At 51.1% G+C, this 21,081-nt stretch overlaps 1 long non-coding RNA gene across 1 annotated transcript; it reads left to right on the top strand.

Annotated features, from left to right (window-relative positions):
• The first annotated feature begins 15,376 nt into the window (after positions 1-15,376).
• LOC311578863 lies at positions 15,377-20,104 on the top strand. The gene is made up of 3 exons (XR_014772981.1): positions 15,377-15,545; positions 15,651-15,752; positions 18,152-20,104. It is a non-coding gene; the product is annotated as an uncharacterized lncRNA (long non-coding RNA).
• Positions 20,105-21,081: the final 977 nt, after the last annotated feature.

Genomic DNA, 21,081 nt, shown 5'->3' with positions numbered 1-21,081 from the left:
CTGGGGAAAGAGAGTATGCGTTCCAGGATACAGCGGCTGGGATTGTGCCTCTCTGTAGGAATGAAGTGAGGGCTCTTGTTACATATGGCCAGGTAGGGTGGTGGCCACACCCTGAACACCTCATCCCCAAGGCAGGATAACTGGGCAGCCAACTAGATAGTCATTGATTTATATTATCTTATGGAATCAGGACATGGCAAGCAGACTGCTGATGGCAGATGCCAGGGTCCAGAACGCCCCCCCCCCCCAATCAAGTTCTTAGACCCAGAGTGCATCTAGGTGAGATGTGGTAGGGTCCCCAGGGCAGAGGACACTGATTCAAGGCCCTACCCTTTCTCCAGGGACAGGATCTATTTAACTGGAGACCGTAGATATTTCATGTATTGTGTATAAAGTCAGACCATGCATATTCTTGGGGATCTAAGGCCCCATTCTGGCTACCTGTAGAGTAGGCATTGTAGGGCTCAGTTTCTAAGTGGGCCCTAGCCTATGTCCACTTGGCAATAGGCCCACCAGATGCCCATATGCCTGTAGATGGGCTTTCTCTGTGTTGTGACTACACATGGCAATGGGCTTCTTCTGGAAGAGCTGGGGCGGGGCGGGTCAGTCCTTGGACTTCCAAGCCTCGGAAATGCTGCGGTTTGCCTCAGTGCTCCTGGTACCATCCTCCTCATGAAAGTATCCACCTCACTTGTCTGGTGTGTTCTTATTCATTTCTCTCTTTCTGGTCTCAGTGAGTCTTCAGAGTAGGACCTGGGAAGCCTGCTAGCTGCAGTGTGGTATGCAGTGCAGTACCGAGGGTCACAGATGGGCAGTAGATGCTAGAGGCCCTCTCTGTCCTTCAACCCTGTGATGCTTTGAATAAGAACAGCCCCTATAAGCTCATGCATTTGAATGTCCGGTCATGAGGGAGTGGCACTATTTGAGAAGGATTAGGAGGTGTGGCCTTGTTGGAGTAGGTGTGGCCTTATTGGAGGAACTGTATCACTAGGGGTGGGGGCTGGGGGTGGGGGAGGACTTTGAGGTTTCAAAAGCCCAAGCCAGTCCCAGTGGCTTTCTCTTCCTGTTGCCTGTGGATCCAGATACAGAACTCTCAGTTCCTTCTTTAGCACCATGTCTGCCCATGTGCCACTATGCTCCCCACCACAATAATAAACTAAACTTCTGAATCTGAAGGCAAGCCCCAATTAAATGCTGCTTTTTTTTTAGGGGGGGGCGGTAAGAGTTGCCTTGGTCATGGTGTCTCTTCACAGCAATAGAATACTCACTAAGACAAACCCCAACTTCATACTGACACCCCCAGAACAACCCCATACTCCTTTGTCATGTCTCTTATCCCAAACTCAGGTAAGAGCCTTAGGTTCAGTATGACCACAACAACACACTGGCCAGATGCTGCTCTTCTTGCTTTTGGGCACCTGGCTGTACTGACTCAGAGCCTGGGCAAACCAGATCTGTCTTTACCATTCACCTCTCAGAATCCTCATTGGTCTAAATCCTTGCTTGGAGCCTCAGTGTTCTGTGTTTTGAGCTGAAGTGTGGCCTATGTGCAAGCAGCTTGGCCTCCCTTGTCCTGTGGTTCCCCTGTGCTGTCCGTTTGAGCTGAGCGGCTTTCATCATGGGAGCCAGCGATACTCTGGGACTCATGTCTGGGCAGCTCCTGCTCCAGTGTCTTCCTGCTGGTTTATAAATCCCGATCTCCTCACTATTTCACCAAAGCCCCTGTCCTGGCCCATGGATAGCCCCTTCGGAGTCCTGTGCACTGGCTGTGAAGTTAACTGGCTCAACTAGGAGGTGCCTTTGTTCTTCTGCTGGGGATGGGCCAGGCTGACAGTGGCCATGCTTGTGGGTGGATGTGGGGCATGAATGTTATAGCTTGTGCCTGTTGCCAAGGGGTAGGCAGGGTGCTATTGCTTGCAGGCATTGACTCAGGGTCCTTGTTTATCCAGCCTGGATCACAAGGAACCCACAGTTAGTAGGGTGGCCCCGCTGGATCCTAGAAAGACATTAAATTCTGAGGTCCTGGTGAGAAAGGGCAGTCCAGTGATGAGCTGCATGCTGAGGACAGCACTCTCCCATCCCAGCTGCCTGGCAGGAACTTGTGGCAATTCAGTACAGTGGGAGAGGGTACCACTGCAAAGTCCAGGGCTTCAGCCACAGGGTACTGCTGGCAGTACACATGGAGCCTGTTTACTGCAGGGCAAGACCCTGGAGGCAGTAGAGACAAGTGAATAAGGTACCTTGCCCTGTGGAGCTTACATCCTGAATGTGTGTGTATTAGCTACTTTTCTACTTCTGTGGTAAACCACCACAGCTAAGGCACTTTATAGAAGAAAGAGTTCATTTGAGCCTTTAGTTCCAACATGGCAGAGAATCAGACGTGCAGGAAGGCACAGTGGCTGGAATAGCAAGCTGAGATCTAGGAGCTTTCACAGGCATGAAAGCAAAAAGAATGAATTGGAAGTACAGAGAGGCCTTAGACTCTCAAAGCCTGCTACCAGTAACATACTTCCCCAAGCAAAAACACAGCCCCTAAGCACCCCAAATAGCACCACCACTGGGGATCAAGTGTTCAAATCCTCAGTATTATAGGCTGTCTTTTTCAAACCCACCACGGTGCATGACCATGAACAACAAATCTCTTCACCATGGCCTTCTAGGGGAAGCCAGAGTGAGAGAGGCGGAAAGGGCATCTCCAGTGGCCTGGGCTTGTGTGGCTCATAGGGCCTCAGGCTGCAGAGGAGAGGAGCCACATCTGTAGTAGAACGTTTTGGTGTCTTTAAAAAAAACTCAGTTATGTTATGCAAGTATGCTTTTGTTTTAATCCCAAGTGTGAGACATGGGACTTCCTCGGTTTATCTACAGCTGATAATTTCCTCATGCGGCTCAGAGAGGGGGTGTGGTCTTTGCCAGTTGCAGTTAGTGTAATTCTGAGGACTCAGAGAAAGTATAAATATGAGAGCCCAGAGAGAAAAGGGGTGAGGGTTTCCAGGAGAGGAGACCGGCAGAGGAGGAAGAAGACTGCTTGTTTGTCCTCCTGTGTTTGCCATTGCTGGACTGCTAGACATCTTGACAACTGAGATTGGTGTTTTCCCAAAGAACCCAACGATACCAACCAACTGGAACTAAGCCTAAAGAGGACTACCTCCCCTGTCCCTTCTAACCTTCTTTCTCTCCTCCCTAGGGTCAGGGGCTTGGAAGGGAGGTAGAGGCTTAAGGAATCTCAAACAAAATAGAATTAAAAATAGCTCCCACAATAGTTCCTTACCTCAAGAGGAAGGCTGGGGCTTCTGCACAGTGTCTTAGACACCAGGGGACCCAAGACCTGACTCTAATATCAGCCTTTACTCATCCCCAAACCTTATTCTCATGCCTCAGTTTCTCCACTTAAGCACAGGGGCCAGGTGCTCATAGCTCCAAGCTCGGTGGGGCTCCCATGGTTATCTGAGACTGTGGGCAATCCCTCAGAGGCATCAGCTCGCTCCCCTGGCTCCAATAATCTAGATTTATCATTCCTCCACTCTCTGGTGACATTTAATCCATGCAGGGCTGGCAGAGGCTTTATTTTTGGAGTTACCTTTGATTGGGGAGGGATTGCTCGTGGAGTCCCCTGGGAGAGGATTTAAGAGTAAATGTCACTGTTTCTTGAGAAGGCGCGAGGTGGCCCTGCACAGATGTTCACCCTGTCCAGAAGAGTACTGGGCATGTGTGCCTGGCTCTTTGCCAGTTTGCAGTCTTTCTCCCCCCTGTAAGGAGACAGTTGCTGGCCTGGAAGAGTCATTCAGGGCCATAGAATTTTCTGTCCACTTCTGGACATGGGAGGCTCACGAGAAAGTCCACCCATCCATCCTCCCCTCTCCTGCCTCAGTTTCTTCACTTGTACACCCTGCAAGGGCAGGTGACACAGGATCCCTGGCCCAGTGTCTTCATAGCTGTGTGGGTGAAGCTGACCCTGGAGAGGAAGGACAGGCAACCGCCTCGCCTTCCTGCAGCTGATCTGGGGGAGGTGTTATTTGCATATGATTTGCATGAATATGTATGCAGATTTCACAAGACTCTAGCTCCAGGCACTTAAGAAAATTCCGACAGACAGATCTGGGCATTGCGCCTGTGATTGTCCTGGACCTGAGGTGGCTCTGCCAAGCACTGTCCTGCAAGCTGTGTCCTCTATTTTCCCACCTGGGTCTCCTTGCAGCATCAGGAAGGTTAAGGCAGTGGGCGTGGACCCTTGCTGGACACAGACCACTGTATTTCAAAGGGGTGCCTAGTGTTCCAGGAAAAAGGGGGCTCCTGGGACCCAGATCAAGTGTCTTGGAGCACCCTGTCTGGGCAAGCCTCTTCTGGGTACCTATGAGAGTGAAAGATAGGCCTTTCATGCAGGGTAAAACTGCCCACTGGATCTACCCTCCTTCAAGGTGCCAGCTAAGCCTGGATCCCAGGAGCCAGCCACCTGTACTGCCTCTGCCACCTCACCTTAGGCCCTCCAAATAGCTCTCACATTTCATATTAAGCTGACCATCCCCTGTAATGTACCTCATTCTCCAACTGCAGGCCCCGAGTGGCTTCTTCTGGCCTTAGGGGAGACAAAACTTTTTCTTGTCAGTCCTAGTACCCTTGAAACAGGGCTGTCTAGCTCCCATGATCCATCTGCAGCCTGGTTCTTCCCTTTGCATCCTCTGTTCTCACTGGCTGGTATGCTGTTCCAACTAGTTCTTCCATATATGTGGGCCAGACCCATTAGAGATGTTGTCAGCAATGGGTTTCCTCACACTGTCCCTATGCTGTAGGGTGACACCTGCCAGAACCCAGCTTCACTTCATCCTCATCGGCCCCCAAAGAGTAGGCACTCCTCAGGGCACACAGCACGTGATTCCTGAGTGAATGAGTGATGAGGTACTTTTCTGACTTTTGGGCCCTCCAGCCTCAGGGGTCAGGATGGTCCCATTTCAGTGTGGTCCCTGTGGGCGGAGGATGTAGAAGAGTGAGCCCCAAATCCCACACTGAGATGGGAAATGACTACAGTGGATGCACTTTGCCTGCTCATCATGGGGACGGTTGCTTTCATAGGCTTGGAGAAAGCAAAGGAAGAGGCACATCCATCCTGAGAAGAGGGCGATCAGGAGACAGGAAGGAATCTGGGAGTAGGGACAGCTCAGTGACGTCTCCTTGTGAGTCTGCCACTCTGCAGCCTACCCAGCTATTATTACAGCCCCCTTCCTTCCTGGTGCCTCCAAGCTGGATCTAAAAGGGATCCCACACCTTCCTGGGTCAGGGAAGCACTTCCAGGCAAGGTGGCTGGGGAGACCTGGCTCCAGGGCCTTCTGAGCAGCTGGTCTCCAGGTTGGGGCTTAGGAGAGGCAGCTTCAGATTGGGATGGGCTCAGCTACCACTGTGTGCTCTGTGGGAATGCTCAGACTGCTGCTTCTTCTGGATGTTGCCCTTGTCCCTGCTGTCATTGTCAAATGTGCAGATCCACCAGGAGGTCACAGGGAGCAGCTGGAATTCCAATCTCACCCATCAAGACTCAGGACTCATGGCTGCCTGGCCTTGAGAGTGTCTCTTACTGCACCAGCCAGTAGAAAGAGCATCCATCAGTAAAAAGAGCTGGAATCCAGGACACGGGCAGGGTGGCAGGACCAGAGCTTTGTGGTCGTGGGATCCCTGCGGTCACCCCTCAGTCTGTTCTTATACTGTGTGTTCCAAGTCAGTCAGCTGACAACAGTTCCCCAGTGCACATATGAACAGTGTGGCTATTTCAATAAAACTTTATTTATAAAACAAGCTGTGGGCCATGTTCAACTCACAGGCTGCAGTCTGCTGCTCCTCTATAGTTCTCCAGGTCTGAAGAGGTGAACCTCTTGCCCACCAGGTCACCTTGCCCAGCTAGAAACAGCTTCTTTTCATGTGCAAACTTAGCACTGGGCCAGGCAGGTCAGGGCTTCCTGGAGAAGGCATGTCTGCAGAGCCTTGAAATTTGGGTGCTATCTGGAGGCGGGTGGAGGAGGGACCAGTGGAGATTTTCATACTAAGGAAAGGGTAGTGGCAGAGGGGAAGGGCTGCCATTTGTAAACTCCATAGCGAATGGCTGTCTAAGTCCCCAAACTGTGATGAATGCCCCCTGTGTTCTCGGCTCTGGCCCATGTGCTTCTGAGTGATGGTGATTTATGACGGTTGAGATTTTCCTTAAGCAAGTGGTTTTCAGAGAGAAAGGAAAGGTCACAGCAAGTTAGGCCTAACATATCTTATCTTGTTCTGCGCCAGCTGGCAATTCCCTCTGAACGTGGTGGAGCCCGTGGAGGGGTTCAGCGCTGGATTGAACATTAATATCAAATAAACAGATGCTGGTAGCAGAGAGACACATACCTGGCTGGGAGGGCATGCTGTTGTTCTGAGGGCTTGTGATTCGAGGGGTAGCACAGAGCAGACAGGTTCCCCTGGAATAAATAGCTTGGGAACGCAGAGAGGTGAGGCAGGAGGGGAGGGTGGTGGTCATCCGGCTGGATGGTGGTCTCAGACACACATGACAGGCGTGTGATCAAGCCTTGCCTCTGCAACCCAGGGCTGTCTGTCTCTTGAGCAGTTTGTTCACCGTCTCTGGGTTTTGACTGCCTCAGCCACAATAGCTTTCCTTGGTCACCCAAATACCTTCTGTATGCTTCTTTTGTCTGTCATTGGTCTTACCTAGCTGCTCACAGAACACACCTGAGGGTCCATCACATCTCTGTTAGATGGGATGGATGTGTGTGTGTGTGTGTGTGTGTGTGTGTGTGTGTGTGTGTGGCACAGCTAGGTAGACTGGAAGAGGCAGTTACCCTCCCTACTTCCTCTCCCCAGAACACAGGCTGTGTGCAGATGCAGGCTCAGAATGCCAGGCAGGTGTGAGGGATGCAGGTAGACAACTCTGTCATGAACAGGTCCTGTGTCGCTGTTAAACAGTCTATGAGAGAAAGGTGGGCATAGTCAGGAAGGGGGAAGGGACTGTCCCTTGTCATTCATACAAACCTTCTGAAAGTCCTGGGATCCTTGCAGGGAGCCCAGGGCACTTGTCCAAGCCTCCAGCAAGACCACAGATTTGTCTGGGCAGGCCTTGCTGGTCAGCTGTGCTTGTCCAAGTAGCAAGGGAGAGAGTGAGGCTTTGGGCTTGCAGGACCCCTAAGTTGACTTCTACCAATGGGCCCCCTGTCACTCTTGGCCAGGTCCCCCAAAGCAACAGAGAGCTCTGACATGGCTGTCCTCTCTCCTTGCAGTGCCTTTCCCACACTCTGGAGGCATGCCCACCTGCACTTCACAGTGAAAGCTTTTATTACAGCGGGGATCCTGAGGACAGGCAGATCTGGATTATCATGACACCAAGGCCAACAGCTGCTACCCATGTAAGAAAGAGGCACAGCCACACAAGTGCTGTGGAGAGGATCTGTGTAGACAGAGCTGAGGTTGAAAGGATGCAGCCACAAGCAAAGAACCTTTGAAGCACCGGGAACTGTGGGAGAAGGAAGGAGCCTCCTCTGGAGCCTTCAGCATGGTCCTGTGACACCAAAACCTTTGTCATCTAACTCTCATGATGGATTTTAATCATGATTCTCTCCTTGTGAGCTGTATGTCCTTGGGCAAGTGTATCAACCTCTCTGAACCTCAGATATTTTATCCACTAGAATAAAGACGGCAAGGTATTGAGACAGTTAAGGCTGCAGCACATATAAAATGTTCCCTAACAAGTACCTGTGCTGGCCACACTTTCTTCCCTCTTTCTGACTCCCCCTTACAGGCAACTGATCAACATTCCAACCGCCCATTTTCTCATTGGTTGAGGGAAGAGGTCATGTGGGTCTTTAAATTGTGAGAGTTTGCCTGCTCCAGGATGTATATGATTTGTTTGCAATGAGGATACTCACAGGTGCATCAGGTAGCTTTCTGTGACTGTAGCAAAATACCCAAGACAATCAGTTTATAAAGACAGCAGGTTATTTTGGGTCACTTTCTGAATTTGCAAGGCCTCATGCCTCTGCACTCATGACGAGGCAACACCTCATGGTGGAGCAAAACCACCCACCTCATAGTTTGCTAAGACACAAAAGAGAAAGAACACACCCCTAGTGGGTCTATCTCTTAAAATCTCTTACCAGTCCCCATCTCCCAAAGGGCTTATCTCCAACAGTACCAAGCTGGGGGACCCAGCCCTCTACACATGGCTTCTGGAGACATGCCAGACCCATGCTAGCTGCTGGTGTGATGGAGTTTCACTTTTGTGTTAGTCAGCGTTCCGCGGCTGTAACAAAACAAATAGCTGAAGTGAAACACTGCTGGAGGATGAAAGGTTCACTGTGGTTGGCACAACTCCCCGGGCTGCGGTCCAGGACAGAATAAAAGGGAGATGTGGACTGAGCACCAGGGTGCACCTCTCTCTGCTCCCCGACTGAAGCCAAAGTGATCAATTGATTCTGCTGTCATTCCTTCCCCCATGATAAAGGACAGTCCTATCCAGGACTGTGACAGAATAAGTCCTCCTGTCCTTACTTTACTTTTCCGGGGTTGGAGACAACCAATATGCTTCCTTGGTCCCCTGGGCCTTCTCTTGCTAGGCTGGCACTGTGAGGCGACAAGTGAGTTGCTGGTGTTCCCTCCTACCCTGAACTGATGCAGTTTACTTTAAATCCTGGCTGTGGGCTGCCTCACCGTGGGCATCCTCGCCCCACTGATCTGGGAGGATCCCGTTAATTCCCACCTACACAGCCTGCAGCCCAAGCCTTGGCCCGTGTCTTACCGTCCTTTCCTCTCCCAAGGTGAGGACACACTGTGCACAGCCCTCCAGGTCTTGCAGTGAATGGATGTGGCTACAGAGCTCTGGTCCCCTTAGAACACACAGTGCAGAGGGCATGTCAATTTCCTGGCCCTGGTTCTGACTTGGTCCCTGTTACCTCCTCTCCCCTCCCCACCAGTCAGCCCCTGTTCCCCACTAACACTGGTGCCCACTGAGGGCTTGTCCTGGACACTTGCCCAGGGGAAGCTGAGTGTGGTCTGATTCTCAAGAGTCTGGGTAGAAGCATTCAATGGTGGCTGCTCCAAGGGAGGGATGTACTATGAATGTATGCAGAAAGCTACTTCCTGTGGGTGCCTTTGGACCATCCTGGTGCCTGTGGTGGGTTTGGTTTGAAGTGAAAGGAACTTGAGATGATTCATGGGACCTCAGGGGGGCGGGAATGCCAGAGGAGGGGCAGCCACACAGGATGCTGGATGGTGTGGAATGATGGATGAGGGGGCGCAGGCCGGGGAGTTATACCCATGAGCAAGAATGCCAAATGAAGGGGCCCTGCCTCAGCCTGTGGCACATACACCATAGAGCAGGGCCACTGCTGGTCAGTGTATATTGGCCACAAAGGAAGTGGAGGCTCCTGGGAGTTGGGAGCTGAACCCAAAGTGCTGGCTAACTCCTGACTCTTTGATCTGCCCGATACACAGGACTGGATGCCTGGGTCACTGGGCCAGCAAGTGTTGGTGTTCAGAGAATGGTCTATCGTGCGCTGGTCCTGTGTTGACAGCCACAGGGTGATTGACGGGCCTTGGATGCCATTTCTTCATGACAGAGCTCCCTTTCTGGAAGGGCGGGCTATTGGTTGCTGTAGGTGGTCAAAGTTAACAAGGAAAAATGAACCCCTCAGATTCTTTCTACCTGAAGTCACAGGCCACCACATCCCAAGCTTTCTCCAGATGCAGTAAAGACCATTTCTTCACACCTCTGGCATTCTGTGATTGTGGTTGTGTCCCTCCAGTCTCTGTCTCTGTCTTCACATACCCTCTCATTTCTTAAGTCTGCCTCTATTTTTTTCCTATGGATTGGGGACAGATGCCGTTGGAAGCATTCCCCCGGGTAACCCAGCAAAACCTCCAGTTAACAGCATCTTTAATTAGGCTTCATGCAGTTTCAGGGACACAGCCTGTCAGAGGCACTGTCCATCCCTCAGGCCAAAGGGATACAAGCTTTGAACACCTCCCCTCCTTCCTATAATGGTGAATAGTGAGGAAGCCTAGGGGTCAGGGCTTGTGTTGGGGGTGATCTGTGTTTTGAGGCTGTGTGGAGACCCTGGGCTTGGCAGGGCCTGGAGAAGAAACTGTGTGGGCTGCAGCCCAAAATGGACAGCAGGGAGGGTGGCTGAGGGGAAGGGAAGGACAGGGTGATTGTATCTTTGAGCAGCTACCTCAGGCACAACACTGCACAGCAATGCCTTATATAAGAGTAATAGAAGGCCATGAAGTCTACTACAGCTGGCCATATCCCACATTTATTTATTTATTTATTTATTTTACTATTTCTATTATGTGTTCCTGTCTTGTTCCAGGAAGCTGAAGGTGAGTGGCCAAACATGGAGGGTGAGAGCTGTGGTCATCACCAATGCCATGGCGACTGTGGGACACTACAGAAAGTCCCATTCCTGTTCTGGTCCCCAGATGAAGAGAGAGTATGACCTTGCTGCCAAAAATGTTGTCCCCTATATGGAAAGAGTCTGTAGAGTTCTGTTTGGGAAGGGCAGGCCAATGGGGAGCCTTGGAAGGGTGTATGGCTGTCAGGGAGAGAAAGGGATCTCTTGAGCTATGCCCAGCCCATCTCAGGAAGAAGCCTCAGAAGACACAAGGATGCTGGGCCTGGATGGCCCCTTGTCCTCTGGTGACAGGGCAGAACTGGCATTGCAGTGTGCAGACAGTGAGAACCAAGGGGTCTCACCATGAGTAAGGCTCGATGGAAGATAAAGATGCTGTATAGGCAGGGACTCTGCCTCTAGAGGGCACAAAGAATGGAGACGAAACTCAGGGCTGCCAGAACCCAGGACCCCAGAGAACCAGTGGACCTGCCCTGGTGGTAAGCACCTGTACCGCAGAAGCCTGGGTACTCAGACCAAGCCCTAGGCAGCTGGAGTCACAGATGTAGGCCTCCTTGTGCCAAGTCATATGGCCTTTGTATAGTGGCAGATTAGTTGTCAAAGGAACTTGCACAGGGAGTGTGCCCATCAGGCATCCAGAACACTGGTGGAGAAGCAAGGCTCTGTGGAAGGCAGTGTTAAGGTAGCTTTGGGGGCCAAGGAAGGTGCACTGGTTCTGGGATCTTTGAACTGAATGGAGAGAGTCTGGAGGTGAGCAAGGAGGTGTATCAGGCCTGCTTCTGTGGGGTGGAGGGTGGGGTGGCCTGTCCTATCTCTGTTCCCTCCCTTGTCTTGCAGCTGATGAGCTGGAAGCTCGCCTGGAACACATGTCTGTCCATCTGGCTTCACTGTAGTGGTCGCAGCTGACCCGAAGCCCAGAGATACCCTGCCAGCCTTGGGGAGACACCGTCTCTTTGTCCTTTTATCATGGCAACTGTAATAGGGCTCCAATTTGAGATAGATGACAGATTGGCCTCTAGACCTGCCTTCCTGTGTCACCTTGACTCTCTTTTCTGGCACCAGGTGAGAAGGCTAGGATGGCCAGGATCAGCTTCTGTCCTAGCCCCCATGCCTGGTGGTTGCTCTTCATTGGCTGTGCCTCCACTGCAAGACGGTAGGAGCTAGGCAAAGGCACGTTTGTTGGTTTTTCTAGATGTCTCTTAATTTTAATGTTCATTGATTTCCTGCTGGGAGGTTGTCAGCATCATGGCAAGAATGGGCAGAGATGCCCTTACTGGACACTCCAGAATCTTCCAGGGTTGTGTTTGCTGATGCTTGTCTCTGAGAGATGTAGTCGCAGGTGACCTCAGGTGCTTGGCCTTGGGCCTCTCTCAGGTTGAGTGTGACAGGTGTCCTCCTGGGCCTGACCCTGAGTCTTCCTCCCTCCCTGTCCAGGCTAAGTGGCTCTGAGGAAAGCGGAGGCAGAGACACGTGATGCTGACACTGCACACATCTCCAGCCTCCCAGCACCTGACTGAACCCCAGAATTGAAGAGGCGCCTGGGAGATTATCTGGTCCAACTTCATCTCTGTCAAGTAGACACTTTGGCTCAGTAAGACTGGGACTCAGAGAGGAGAGGGAGGCAGCTTTGTCTCCTAGCCAGGCAGAGACAGGGACGACATGAACCCGTGGTCCAGCCCCTCCTCTCCACTTACTGCCAAGTCATCCGTGCATCTACCTGACAAAGTTATAGCCCCTTTCCAAGGCTGTCACAAATATATCTGTGGCGGTGGACCGTAGCTGCCACCCCAACACTGGGGTTCAGGGACAGTTGTCAAGCTGCCAGTTCATGGGAAAGACAAAGAGGGAAATTCCACAAACTGTGGGAGTCACTGGCTCAAGGGATGTGCTTGGAGAGGTGTGTGCTTTGGCCTCCTGCATTCCAGTGGGCCAGGGATCAGCAGGGTGAGGGCTAACTTGAACCACTTGGCCACACTCTGTCCTTATCTGTCTGCTCCTGTCCCCACGAGGCCACAGAATGGTCCAGCTTGCAGAGGAGGGATTGGTTGCCCATTTCTGCAAGCCATGCCTATCTTTCTGAGGGAGTTTAAGCATCGTGCACCCATTTGAGAGGGGTCGGGGTCTGTGAATCTGTGGTCTACAGGTGGCCAAGGTTCCAATTCTGGAGGGGAGCAGGAGGCAGCTGGTGATCCTGGTGGGCTTTCATTTGCCTACTTTAGTTGAGACCAGAGAGTGGGATTGCCTCCCCATAAAAATCTCGAAGTGAACCAACTGCATACTCGAGAATTAAGTTAAAAGCTGCAGCTATTGATGTTTTCAAAAAATAGCATTTAGTAGGAGCCGTGAGATGCTTTGCTTAGTACCCCCTTTCCTTTTTTTCTTTCTCTTTTTCGGTGTATTTTATTGATTTCTGCTCTGAAATAGTGCTTTCAACGTTTTAAAATAGAATTCTAGGCGAAGGCGTCCCAGGCTTGGGATTTAAGTGGAAATTGACATGGCTCTTCATATATTCTCCTTAAAAACAAGGCTCTCAGGAGCTATTCCCCAGACTAGTCAGGTACCTCCTCCTCCTCCTCACGACTCTGTCTGCAACCCCCACCAAGGCTTTCTATCTAAATGGAATGCTGGGAAAATGGCTGTGGCTGTCTCACAAGCCTGCTGTGATTTATGCGCTGCTTCTGTGATGGGTGAGGGCCCATGTCATCCAGCCAAGTGGTCACCCTGTTTCCCTTCACTGAGGCCCTTCCTCTTCCTCCTCCTCCCACTGGTAGCACCTGCTCCATGCCCAAGGGGCTCTGAGGTTCTTTGGAAACCTTGGTAAAGTTCTCAGGCCTTGAGGGAATACATTAGATACCCTTTTCAGCAACAGGATGCCTATAGAGACAATTTAAGGGAGGGAAGTGTGATTTTTGGCTTATAGTTTGACAGAACACAGTCTACCGTGGTGAGAATGTGGCAGTGAGAGACATTCACAGCCATGATGGCAGGGCTCTGTGGCTGCTTGCTCACATCTCCGCAAAGAATCTGGGTCAAGAGTGGGGCTGGATTATGAAACTCTAGTCTTGACTCCATGGTTCTACAATCCAACCGCGAGGTGCCACCTTCTAAAGTAGCGCTTCTCAACCTGTGGGTTGCGACCTTTTTGAGGGCCGAAGGACCCTTTCACGGGAGTCACCTAAGGCCATCAGAAAACACAGATCTTTACATTGCAATTCATATCAGTAGCAAAATTACAGTTATAAGGTAGCAATGAAAATATTTTTTATGGTTGGCAGAGGGTGGTGGTGGTGGTGGTCCCTATAATGTGGGGAACTGTACGAAAGGGTTATAGCATGAGGGAGGTTGAGAATCACTGCTCTAAAGGGATCACAACTTCCTCAAACAGCGCCATCTGTTGGTCACTGTGAGTTCAAACACAAGGGCCCTTGGAGAGCTCACATGCAACCCATAAATGGGAAAGATGACCTGGAAAGCCGGTTGGGTCAGGCAATGGTAGAGTGCTGCCTGAATGGGTGCCCAAGCCCATATGCTGAAATTTCAACTGTTAGATGAAAAATGTGAGGAGGCTCTTTGGGCAGGTGAGGGTGACACTGAGCTGAGATCCCTCTAAGGGAGACTGCATAATGGCCCTTGGCCTCACCCTCTCACTGCCTGAGGACAAGGCCAGAGGTCTGGCTATGAGCCCAAAGGTGTCTCCCAGCAGGCACAGAGTCAATATACACCTGGTCTTGGACTCCCAGGCCCCTAGAGCTATGAGCAATGCATTCCTGTTGCTTGTCACTATAGGCTGCCTCTCAGTGACGGTAACCTGAATAGACACCAGAATTTTGGATTTAGAGGCACCAGAATTTAGAGGGATCAGCCTGCAGGCCGTGGGTCCTGAACGGCTGAGGACCCAAGCATGTTGGCTATCTGGATGCTATTCTGTATTCCTGGAGATGCCTGTGGTCCTGATATCTCCTCTCTTGTCTCAGGAAAGCACCTAATAATAGCCAAGGCCTGGGGACACCACTGTCAACCCAGGCCTATGGGTTGAGTCTTTTACGGGATAACATTGGGGATCTATAGCTTACTTACTTCACCCTCACCTCACACCTATAGAGACTTCAGGGCTGGTCTCCATGTCTGATGTCCAAAGGCCAAAGGGGTGACCAGGGTTAACACTGTACTCTTCCACTTTCCTGCTTTTCAGGGCACCTGTTGCTGGGCTGTTTGTGGGAGAGGAGTCTAGCGAGCACTGTAACAGCTAGTGACCATGAGTGTCCTCTAAACAGATAGAGATGATCCTGTCTGACTTAGGTTTCTCTACCCAATTCACCAGGAACTCAAGTGGCAGGTCAGCACCACCTTCCCACCCCAAGGGAGCCACCCTTCAATGCACGTGACCACCCTTGTCCCTGGACCCTTGGGGCAGGCACTTAGGATGTCTTAGTTAGGGTTCCTATTACTGTGATAAAACACCATGACCAAAAGCAACTTGGGAAAGGGCTTACTCCAACTTACAGTTCTGTATCCCACTCCATCACTGAGAGAAGACAGGGATGGAACGTGAATGCAGGAGCTGCTGCAGAGGCCACAGAGGGCTGCTGCTTACTGGCTTGCTCAGCCCACTTTTCTTATAGCACCTAGGACCAGCATCACAGGGGTGGGGCACCACCCACAGGGATATGGGCCCTCTCACATCAATCACCCATCAAGAAAATGTACCACAGACTTGGCCACAGGCCAATCTGGTGGGGAGGGGCATTTCCTCAACTGAGGTTTCCTCTTCCAAAATAACTCTAGCTTATGTCAAGTTGACATAAACTAGCCAGCACAGATGGGGAAGGGCCCTGGAATACCAGCAGGAGGAGTGTCTGGCATTGTAGTGACTGTGTGAAGAAGTGTCTATGCAGTGTAGGACAATACCACATACCCATGGGTACTTGGCCTGGGAAGGCCCACCAGGATATGAACAGATCACGGCTGTGTGTTGCTCTGACTCCTGCTCACCTCTGCTCTCTGTGATCTCAGCTGTCTCTTCTATGACATCTGTCCTGAGAAGGGGAAGCCACTAGATGTCATCAGGGTGGTCTCTTTCACCACTGACAGCACTTGGCCAAGGGGCAGATGACTACCAGGCTATAGGCCGAGATGATGAAACCCAGGCCTTTGGCCGGCCCTGACAGCCATGTGGGTGGGGGTGTCTGTGTCACCTCACATTCTGGGGTGTCTCTGTGGATGGGTGGACCTCCAGCAGGCCTGATGCTGAGCATCTTCTATTGTACTCCTTCCTAGGAGGTCTTCAGGATTGCCCTGTTTGGATGCTGATACTGATGCTGATACTGATGCTGATGCTGGTGTCTGGACTGCTGAGGCTCTGGTGATGGTTGCCCAAAGGTGAGTCTGGGCCTGCCAGCCAAGGCTTGAGTTCTCTTGGCCTCTATGACATCTGCTCTCATGTGCACAGAGTTTCTATTGGGGTCAGTATATGATGAAGAGCTGAGGGAGGGAAGGAAGCACTCAGCCCTTTCTGTAGGACACACTGCCTCAACTCTACAGTGTGGGCCTGGTCCACAGCTTCTGGGCTCCAACAACCCTCCTTTTGTCTGTCCTTGACTGTTGAAACATTGCTAATAATTAATATTGATTGATATTATTAGTAATGCAGTGGTTACTCTTTAACCAGCTATTTACCCAAACAACCACCCAGAGGGATTAGGATTTATTTAATTAGGCTAGAGCACAATACTGAACAATAATCACTCTGTCTTAAACCCCCAAGCTAGTAGAGCTTCCTCCCATTCCGATTTCCCACATTATACTTGCTTTTTAATCATTTTCTTGGTCTGGTTCATTTCCCTTGATGTCTCCCAATCCTCTCCTCGTGGCTCCATCTCCTACTTCCTCTTATTTTCTCCTCCTCTAGCTGGACCCATATGTCCCACCCTATTCTCTGTACTGCTCAGCACTGGCTGGCTGGTGTTTTTAATTGGCACAATAAAGAACAAGTGGTGGACATGTTTACAGCATCTTGAGACAGAAGATTCTTAGAATAAACATCACAATGCAATGTCCAGATTGACACTAGATAGTGAGGTAGAGGAGTCAGCATTTGAACTGTACACAGACCACAGAAACATTACACCAACACTTGACTCCTCTCTAGGGTGTGTGTGTGTGTGTGTGTGTGTGTGTGTGTGTGTGTGTGTGTGTGTGTGTGTGTTGTTCTTGTTCTCAAACCTTCAGTGACTCTCTGGTGCCCATAGAATCCAGAGCTCTTGACTGGCATTATGGTCTTGTAGGCCTAATGTTCTGGCTCCAATGCCTGTTGTCCTTCAGGCTACTGGCCACTCCACAGACACCACAGGGCCTTTTGCTGTCTTGCAACAGTATTCCTAACAGAGGGAGGGACATTCCGCCCCTCCAAGTATACTGTCCACTGGTTGGCTGTGAGTAAGTGGAGTACCTGACTTGCCCCATCAACCCAACTCCTTTCTGGCCAGTCATATGTCAAGAAACACTCTCAGACATGTTCAGAGGAAGGTCTTGTGTGTCTTTGGTCCCAGGAGCCACTTTCGAACTGTCTACCTCAGGGTTTCTACCTTTGCCACCTGGAGCTCAATGCTTCAGGGTGCCCATCCATCCACCAAACATCGGCTCATCAGACCACGCCCACCGGACCCCACCTTCCAGGCCCTCATCCTCCAGACCCTCTCCTTCTCAGCTTTGTCTTGGACTGTCTGTGGTCCTATGTGTCTGGGTAAAGCTGGAGGTCAAGTTAATGTGAACTGTTGTCACTCGCCCCTCTGCTTCCCTTTCATGGCATTGTCAACCCTGCATCTCAGTGCACCAGAGCCCCTAAAGAAGAGTAGGAGAGGACTGCGGGACCAGAGAAGAAACAGGCTGGGAGGGAGCAGAGGACGGAGTGGATGCTGAGGGTTATGTGGCCACAAGGAGCGAAGAGTGAACTCTCTGATGGTTTGGGTCTTGCTGGTCTTCTTGAGGCCTTCTTGTGGACAGAACTTGTGGCCTGTCCTTATCACCCCTTGTCACCAGTTCTTGTTCCTTCAGCTCTCAGTGGTGAGGGACAAGTGTGACCAGCCTGTTAGCTGTGACCATGGAGTTGAGCTGATGCCAAGAGAACTCTGTTTTACAGTGTGAATCCTGTTGGTTCCTCTCGCGTTTTTTTTACTTCAAAGCTCCCCACTGCGTCATCTCCACATGGCTCCCTCTCCCTAGCTGAGAGCCTGGCGAGGGTGTGATTTTAAGGCAGGGCCCAGGCTGTAATACTTCTGGGCAATTGCTTGGGGTTGCTAGGGTGCCTGGGTTCTGGGATCCTTTTCTTTAGCATGATGGCCAGAGGCATGTTAGCCTCCCTGAAGGACTAAATAGGAAGTTAAGGTATTTGTGTGAGTGACAGTGTCACGTGTCTTGTGCTTGTTGGCACTGCAGTACTGTGCCTGGGCTTCCAGTGTAAGGGGACCTTGTTTTAAATCCATTCACTAACTCAGGGCAAATGCATGCCATTGTGAATTTTAAACACGGAAGAGGTTCATGATGTTTCTAAAATTATGGTGTGAGTAGAACTCGAAAGGGTCCTGGATGCTGGCCTCTACTGGTCTCAGTCCTGGCAAGTCCAGATGAGATTGTGGCTTCATCTTCCTCCTTCCTTCGATGGGCAGAGTCTGGCCCTTTAGAAGCCAGGAGCTGGGATTAAAGGCCTCGTCTGTGACATACTCAAGAAGCCTTGGTGCTGAGGTTTACCAGCCTCTAGCTGCCATCTCTTTTCTCCTCAGGACTCTGGGACACTTGTCCCCCCTCCCTGCCCTGAAGAACTGATCATTCAAAGATCCTTCTAGTCAGTGTTCTGACTTCATGGCCTACAGGACCTTGTCACCTGCCTTCATAGGATAAAGGACACCTGCCTTCACAGGACAGCCCCAGCTAGGGCATCCCGGAAGCTGAGTGACTCTCCCAATGTCCTGGGACCCAAGGGATTGCCTTGGAGGTGAAGGGTGAGGCCAAGGTGGCAGAGAGATCAAGGTCTTGCTCCTCAGGCTTGGGCAGAGGGGAAGAACTAGCAGGCTGAGAATTATCATGTGGAGACATCAAGTGGACGGATTCTGTAAGCCAGCGTGTTGATTCCTTCTCCTCTGCTGGGATAAAAGCCATAGCCAAGCCAACGTATAAAGTCTGTTTTGGCTTTAGTTCCAGAGGGATGAGTCCATCATAGCAGGGAGGCGTGGCAACAAGCAGCAGGCATGGCTGCAGGAGTAGGGAGCCCAGTGTAAGCAGGAAGCGGAGAGAGCGAGCTGAGCGTATGCAAGGCTAGATATTCTCAAAGGCTGCCCCGTTGACATACTTCCTCCAGCAAGGCTGGACAAAACCCCTCTGAAACGGCAATATCAACCAGAAACCCTGTGTTGAACTCAGTACCCAAGCCTATGAGGGCCATTTCTCATCCAACCCGCCACATTCCTCTCTGTGCCTTCCATAGTCTCACGGCTATATCATAATGCAAAATGCATTTAGTTCAACTTTAAAAGTCCCCACAGTCCATCACATGCTCGCCACCAACCCTGTTCACAAGCCCTAAGTTCCTTTTGAGTCTTAAGGCAATTTCTTAACTGTGACCTTCTATAAAATAAAATTAAGAAAAAAAATCAAAGAACACAGTTCCAACAGTTAATGACCCAGAAGATGCATTATCATCCTACAGAGGAGGAAGGGGGTCCTAGTGAGAAATAGTGGACCAAAGCAAGACCAGAGCTTAGCAAAGACCAAATCCTGAGCTCTGGGTCTGATGTCAGATGGCTTAGATGGCTCTGCCATTCCAGCTCTGCTGCTTGAAACATACCCCTCTCCCTTGGGCTGGTTCCATTTCTTGTATACAGATCTCCTTGGCAGATATCCCACAGCTCTGACATCGCCAACATTTTGGGGTCTCCATTGCAGCCACGCTTAGTTTTCACAGCTTCACACCCTCCATGGACAGCACACTAGACAGCTCTTCCCATAGGTTCTTCCCGTGTCCATGGAAGACGACAGGCATCCAGGACTGCATGATTCTGTCTGTAGCCACAGGAAACTACTGCCTGCACTGGGTGGTGTGAAGATGGAGGGTTCTGGTTTGAGGAGCTCGCTATAGGATGTTTAGATACCCGGATGGATGTGCAAGAGGGAGCTGGACACCCAGCCATGCCACTAAGCCTCTCAGTCCAGAGGGTGTTCCCAGGAAGGCCAAGTATGAGTGCCACTTGCTGCCTAGAACTGCCCTCTTCTCCCATGTGAGGTCAAGGGTCTCTTCCTAGCCTGAAGCATCGCCATGTACATGAAGCTGTGTTTGTTGTTACTGGCCTCTTCTGGAAGTCTGTCACCCTCAGCAGGACAGCAGGACTCTGGAAAGGGCCTGACTGGAGCCAGAGCATGGCGTACACACTGGATGCTTCTCAGGACACTCAGACTGGTCATCGCCAGGCCTGCCAGAGGCCTTGGCTGGCTCTTTATCTGCTTTATCCTTATCTCCCACCATGTGGGACACGGCAGGGACGTACAGGCTTATGGGCCACTGTTCTGCCCTCCTTGATCCACAGGAAGCAGGAGGTTTTGATGTGGAACTCCACCTCAATGCACACACAGGCTGGGAAAGCAACAGGGCGATGGTAGCTCACTCTGCAATCAAATGCCACTGGTGTAGTCACCCCTGAGAAGAGATGGACAAAACCACAGAAAAGAAGTGGAAAATAAAGGCTGGGACTGTGGCTCATTGGAAGAGTGCTTGCCCGGCGTGTGTGAGTGCATGGGTCCCATCTACAGCACCACATAAACCAGGTGCAGTGGTGCACACGGAAAATCCCAGAGCTAGGGAGGTAGAGACAGGAGAATCACAGGTTCAAGGTCATCCTCAGTTACATAGCAAGTTCTAGGCCAGCTTGGGAAACATGAAACCATGCCCCTCCACCCTGCCTCCTTGAAAGCCCACACATGGCCAAGAATTAGAAAATATTTCAAGTGGCAGAGCCCTGCATCAACAGAGACACAGAGCTACGCTTAGTGCGCATGCACCTTTGACTCGAGTTGACGGATGGAAGAACATATAGCTGGATTCATAGCTTCCACGCGGGGACTGGCTTTACCATTTAAGGAGCATGCGTCCAGGGTGGCTCAGGTGACAGGGACATGATGAGACTCTTTCTCTCCTCACTCTGCAGAGTGGGAACCTAGAGAGATTGGCACGAGGTCGTGCTGACTCTTATTCTGGCAATGGCTAGATGTCGCATCCCGGTTCCTTGGCTTTCTGTGTCACTTGGCCATATGACAGTGTTCCACCTTCTCAGGTTGTCACGGTGAGGCCACACCCTGGGCTCTTGACCATGAACCAGTTTCCTCCTGCTGCAAAGTTGTGCCACACACTCGAAGACCTTCTCCCAGCCTCTGTGCTTCTGTGGGCACTGTGGCCTCACAGTGACTGCCCACCCTCACCCCTGCTCTTGGCTTACAAGCGCTCCTGGGCTCACGTGATGGAGACCACACACTTGGATAGTGCCATGACGTTCCCAGACTCCTCCCTGCTGTAACCTGTCTCCATGGCCACCTTTCTCCCAGGACATCATGGCAGTGTCTGTGGTCCCTGCCATCTCTCCTGACGTTGTCCTCTTGTCTTTTTTTTTCTAATTTTTTAATTGAAAAACAAAATCATTCATATTACATCTCAATTGCTATCCCA

This window comes from Acomys minous (assembly GCF_964271855.1).
Source record: "Acomys minous genome assembly, chromosome: 12".
Classification (NCBI taxonomy): Eukaryota; Metazoa; Chordata; class Mammalia; order Rodentia; family Muridae; genus Acomys; species Acomys minous.
The sequence above is the reverse complement of the archived record's forward strand: the minus strand, read 5'-3'. Positions and strand labels throughout refer to the sequence as shown.